The sequence below is a fragment of the Macaca fascicularis genome, chromosome 14 (assembly GCF_037993035.2).
Source record: "Macaca fascicularis isolate 582-1 chromosome 14, T2T-MFA8v1.1".
NCBI lineage: Eukaryota > Metazoa > Chordata > Mammalia > Primates > Cercopithecidae > Macaca > Macaca fascicularis.
The window spans coordinates 35,416,556-35,423,072 of NC_088388.1; the positions used below are offsets into that span (position 1 = coordinate 35,416,556).

General features: G+C 39.4%; 1 pseudogene; it reads right to left on the minus strand.

The window, feature by feature from the left end:
- Nucleotides 1-1,474: 1,474 nt before the first annotated feature.
- On the minus strand, nucleotides 1,475-3,610 carry LOC102119630 (chromobox protein homolog 1 pseudogene; annotated as a pseudogene).
- Nucleotides 3,611-6,517: the final 2,907 nt, after the last annotated feature.

The window sequence follows — 6,517 nt, forward strand, 5'->3', positions numbered from 1 at the left end:
CTACCTCATTTTCTCTTTCCTTTGACTATTTCCTTTGGAAGATTAAGATAATGCACCTTGTCTTAAAGCTGTTGGCTACTTTTCTTACCCAGTTACTTGAAGATAGGGAATATATCTTATTCATATTCCTAACCTGTCCACCACAGTAATTTTCAAGTACAAATGTTTAAACCAATGAATAGCTTTGCTCTTTACATATGAGTCAAGGACCTCTACAATGAGTTATGTTGCTTTGCCTTTCTAGTTTATACTCATCACAAATTTCTAATGGGCCTCTTTTCTAAGCATGAGCCAGTACCTTTGATTCCTGTTATTATCCACACAGGCCATTCTTGTGACTACATGCTCATGCATAAGTTTGGAAGAGCAATACTAGATATAGCATCGCTGAGCCATATGATATTATAGAGCTGAGTGAGAGTTTTGAAGCATCAGTGTGCCAGGAGCCAGCAGAATTGCAATCTCACCTTTATTCACCGAGTAACTTTAGGCAAGTCATTTATTTCCCAGTTTTTTTTGAAATAAGCAAACAAAACACAAGGAGGTATTTACCTGAGAGGTTTGTTACAAGGATCAAATTAAGGAATATTTGTGAAAATGCTCTGTAACACATAAAATGTTATATAAATTGGTTTAATGATGATATTGCAGAGTTTCACATTGAACTGTATGTTAAATTGGGGAAGATTTAATAGGGAAAATGAAGAAACATCAACCTGTTAAAAATATATTTTAACATAAATTACAATATATGTTATTTCCATAAAATGTAGCTTGACATTTGTGGGGAAATCATATTGTTGGTTTCAATCAACAGTTTCAAAAGCATTTTCTGCAGACACATGAATGAGTATTTTATTTATATACATTTGGAAAACACTGAATTAAAGTTCATCAAAATTCTGTTATAACTCCTTATACCTTTTAATTCAGTTTCATTGAGAAATTTCTAAAATGGGGGTGTTGAAGGTGTATGTGTTTGTATGTGTGTGTGTGTGTGTGTATATAGAATATATCTTGCCATATTTCCTAAAAATAGAAGAATAGAGAATGTCCTTCCATTTTTCTACAGAGCATCATGGATCTAGAATTCCATATAACATTTTAGAAAATGCCACTCTTGTGGCCCAAACTATTCTGTGACCCAATTAATTAGCTGGCAAATAGGCCTGCAGGAATAGTAGGTAACCTGTCAAAGGTACTATATATTCTTGGGATGTGACCAAAATGCATGATCTAGCTTTAATTTGGTTTATCAGAGAAAGTCATTACCATGATATTCATTACTCTCAAGCAAATGGGCATCCTGAAAGGGAGACCCAGATGGCTGAGCTAAGATGTGGATGAGATTGGTTAGAAAGATTTACCAGGCTTTTCAATGATAATGTCAAAGAAACCACAGAAATCATCCCTGCTAACTACCCACTGAATCATTTCTTAATACTTGACCTTCTCCAACTAGACCTATGAGAGATTTTTTTTTTAATAAACCTATAGTTTTATTAAGACAAAAACTGACAGTGTAGTATGAAGTTTACATTTAAACAAAGTTTACACAGAAATCTAACACATGCCTAAAAGGATTTTACAATGTAGCTCTAGATGCAAGTCTAGACAATATCAAGAACTGATGGATCTCATGACTCAAGACAGAGCATTTTGGGTATCAGTTACTTCTTAGGATTTCTTAAAAAATTGTGTGTGTGTGTGTGTGTGTGTGTGTGTGTTTTAAAGTGAACCACTGCCCAATATGGAAGTTTAATCTTCTCCTGAGACCAAGGCTTTTGAAATCACTAAACTCTTAGATCAATTCAGTGAAACTTGTGCTGTCAGCGACTGAAGCCAACAATGGTTTCAGAGTTCAAAGCTCAAAAAAGAGAACGGCTCCAAGAGTTTTCCCCACTAAGAGCACAGGCCCTTGTCTTACCCTACTGTCTTATCTCCTCTACCACCCTCTTCCTCTTCCCTAACACCTCAGCCAGTGGCTTGGATGAACAAGCTGATATTTATAACTTCGTTACTGGAAAAGAAAGTGTCTTCTAATTTTATTAGCACCTCTGAGACAGAATGATCTGCTTGTACTGTATACTCTCCAATAAAAGACTTTCCCTCCTCATCAATTTCCATCTCCAAAATGGCAACTTTGGTAACTTATGAAATGGCTTAGTCCTTTGTGGGAACAGCAATAAGTTTAGGCAGGGAACACCTTGGCTTATAGGTTTCAGACATTCACAGCTTTTAAACAGTCTCTCACAGTCCTTATTTATGGTGCCAATGACATTTTTTTTTTTTAAGGTAAAATATTCTGGACATAGAAGCAAACCATTAGTTGTCTGTTCTTTTCCATTGCTTCACCATTTCCCCTATCAGGCCCCAAATGTTAATCAAAGTGATGCTACCCATCTCCCTTTCTCCCTTCCCCATCCCTACCCCAAATAATACACCAGTAATAGCCAAAGACTACACACATGCTACGCTGTAAAAATGCAGAGTTAACACTATTGGGAAGAAGGCTGTGGGTTGTGGAGATGCTCTTTGAAGATCTACAGTATTTTTTTTGCTCTCCCACACACCCAATTCTGCAAGTTTTGTCCTTCATAGAAGGCCCTTTGCTTTTCTCAGCAAAGTGCAGAAAAGATTGCCTTGAAACACTTATCCCCTTTCCCCTCCACTGGGATGGGTGTGCAAACTATACAGCTTGAAATGGCTTTAAAGCACTTGGGCTGCTGCAGGGCACAGAAACTATACTGGCTCTTCAAAGGACATCTTCTCAAGCCACCTCTATGGTGTCAAGACAAGTAGAACTCCTTCCCTTCCCACCTGAAACCCAGTCAGATGTGACAGGGGCTGGTACTCAGGAGCGTTAATTCTCGTCATCTTTTTTGTCATCATCCTCCGAGGGGTAGGAATGCCACGTCAGCCTTTCCTCATAGAAGGATATGACAACCTGTGGGCACTTGACATTGGCTTCCTTGGCAGGGACCAGGTCAGCCTCATCAGAGTTTTTCCATTTCGTCAGGAACATGAGCTCTCCACTGGAGTCTGTAGCTCCAATAATCCGCTCCGGCTCCAAACCTCGAGCAAAGCCTCGTGGCTTTTCTGACTCTTCTTTCTTCTTCTTTGGTTTGCTCTCCTCTCCCTTATCTTCAGAATCAGAATCAGCTTTGCGCTTGCCTCCCTCTGATTTATCTGTCTCATGTGCTGTTTTCTGTGACTGCAGAAACTCAGCAATGAGGTCGGGGCAATCCAGGTTTTCTTCTGGCTCCCATGTGTTGTCCTCATCTGAGAACCCCTTCCACTTTAGGAGGTACTCCACTTTGCCCTTTACCACTCGACGGTCGAGAACTTTTTCCACCACATATTCCTCTTCCTCCTCTTCTAGCACCTCCTCCACTTTCTTCTTGTTTTGTTTTTTCCCCATAGTGCCCGCCAGCTTTCTGGTGTAAAGGGTGACGCTGCTCAGAGCAGCGCCCAAGAGCCCGAGAGGAATCGATGCTGCGCTACTGGCGCGTCGCGTCGGGTCGAGTGGGGGAGTGGCGCCCAGGAAGGCAGCAAGCCGGGTGGCCGCAGTGGAGCCCCTCACTGAAGCGGCGTACCGCAGGCCCCAGCCTGAGAGATCTTAAAAGAAAAATGTAAGTTTACAATATTCTATTTGGACACACTTTTTGTCATTCATTCTTTTCTGAAAGAATTTACAAGGTATTTGCACCAATGGAAATCACAAGTCTTGGGTTCTAAAAGGCTAAGAATAAAGCTTGGGTTGGGGTAGCTTTTGCCATACATTTGATAAGAAGGCCTATCTACCAAGACAAGCTGAGAGTACTAAAAATATTAGAAAAAGGGTCACAAATGGGCAGTTCACTAGCTGCCTTTAGCACTCAGATATTATCTGTTTGGGGCACAGAGTGTTTTAAAAACTAAGTAATTATGTCACAATTGAGATCTTGAAAAATTCAGAGACTCAGCAATATAGGGCTACATTTCTGTGTGAAGACCATCGGTGATAGCTGAGCAGTATTTGTTTAGATGGGGCATATGCTTCCAATTTACCTTGGTCCTTAATTCTTTTTGGTTTTGGATGTGAGCTATTTCACTGAATTATTTTCACCTGCTTGGCCCTATAGTATTTTATGGTTGGTATCCTCTGTATTAGTAGTATTGTTATTCAGAGCCTTCTAGCATGAATACTTCTTCCAACCATTCTACTTAGGAACACACACACTATTAGTAGCAATGTAAATTGGTACAAGTACTATGGAAACCAATACAGAAGTTCCCTGAAAAACAACAAGTAGAACTACCATATGATCCAGCAATTCCACCACTGGGTATATATCCAATACAGTGGAAATCAATATATTAAAGAGCTGTCTGCCCTCTCCTGTTTATTTTACCACTATTCACCATCGCCAAGATATGGAATCAACCTAAGAGTCCATCAGAAGAGGAATGGATAAATAAAATGTGGCACCTTTATACAATAGAATATTATTCAACCATAAAAGTAATAAAATGCTGTCATTTGCAGCAACATGGATGGAGTTGAAGGTTATTATGTTAATTGAAATAAGTCAAGCACAGAGAGACAAATACTGTGTGTTCTCACTCATATGTGGGAGCTAAAAAAGTGGATATCACAAAGATAGGAGTAGATTGGTAGTTATCAGAGGCCAGGAAGGGTAGTAGGGAGGAGGGGAAAAAAGGGTGATCAATGCAGGGGTCCCTATCCCCCAAGTTCTGGACCAGTACTGGTCTGTTAGGAACCCAGCGGCACAGCAGGAGATGAGTGGATGAGCGAGCATTACTGCCTGAGCTCTACCTCAAGTCAGATCAGCTGTGACAGTAAATTCTCACGGGAGCACAAATCCTGTTATGAACTGTGCATGCGAGGGATCTAGGTTGTGTGCTCCTTATAAGAATCTAACTAATGCCTGGTAATCTGAGGTGGAACAGTTTCATCTTGAAACCACCCACATCCGTTCCCCCACCCCCGTCCGTAGAGAAATGGAAAATTGGCTTATATCAAACCAGTCCCTCATGCCAAAAATGTTGGAGACCACTGGATTAATGGGTACAAATATACAGTTAGGTTGGATGCAGTGGCTCACACCTGTAATCCCAGCACTTTGGGAGGCAGAGGTGAGAGGATCCCTTGAAATTAGGAGATCAAGACCAGCCTGGCCAACACAGGAAAACAAAACCCGGTCTCTACTAAAAATACAAAAATTAGCCAGGCGTGGCCACACACACCTGTAGTCCAGCTACTCAGGAGGCTGAGGCAGGAGAATAGCTTGAACCCGGGAGGCAGATGTTGCAGTGAGCCGAGATTGCGCCACTGCACTCCAGTCTGGGAGACAGACTCCATCTCAAAACAAACAAACAACAAACAAACAATCAAAAAAACAAGATATGGTTTGAAGAAATAAGACAGTGTTGAATTGATCAGTAAAGTGATTATGTTAGCAATAATCTATTGTACGTTTTAAAATAGATGAGAATGATCTGAATGTTTCTAGCATAAAAGATGAATATTTAAGGTGATGGCTATCCCAGTTACCCTGACTTGATCTTTATACATTATATGAATGTATTAAATTATCATATGTACTCCCAAAAATGTACATCTGTGTCAGTAAAAAAAAAAGAAGAAGAAAAATAGTCTTTCTGTGTTTGCCAAAATATTTACCATTTCTGATGCTTTTCATTCCTTCTTTAAAACTCTGAGATTCCATCTGGTATCATTTTCTTTCTGTCTAAGTACCTTTACCATTTCTTGCAGGGCATATCTGCTGGTGAAAAATTCTGTTAGTTATCAATTATTTGGAGATGACCTTCTCTTTCCTCCTTTCTTTTCCCTTTCCTTTCCCTTTTCTTTCCTTCTGCACTTTAAAGGTATTATTTTACTGTCTTCAGGACTTAGTTTTTTTTTTTTACATTTTATTTATTTAGTTGACAAATGAAAAATGTATGTATTTATTATGTCCTTTAAAAATGTGTACATTGTGGAATGGATAAATTGAGCTAATTAATGTATATGTCACTTCACATACTTATGTGGTGAGAACTCTTAAAATCTACTCTTTTGGCAATTTTGAATAATACAATACATTGTTATTAACTACAGTCACCATGTTGTACAATAGATCTCTTGAATTTATTCCTAGCTAACTGAAAGTTGGCATCCTTTCAGCAACATCTCCCCAACTTTAGCTACTGCCACCCCTTCCTCCCAGCCCCTGGTAACACCACCATACTCCTCTTTACTTCTATGAGTTCAACTTTATTTTAGATTCTAAGTGTGTAAGTGAGATTATGTGGTATTTGTATTTCTGTGCCTGATTTATTTCACTTAACATAATGTCCTCCAAGTTCAGTCATGTTGTCACAAATGACAATATTTTCTTCTTTTTTAAGGCTGAGTAGTATTCCGTTGTCCATTCATTTGTTGATGGAGACAAACTAATTCTGTGTCTTGTTTGAACAGGCAATTAACTTGGACTGAAGTTGCAATCTGTCT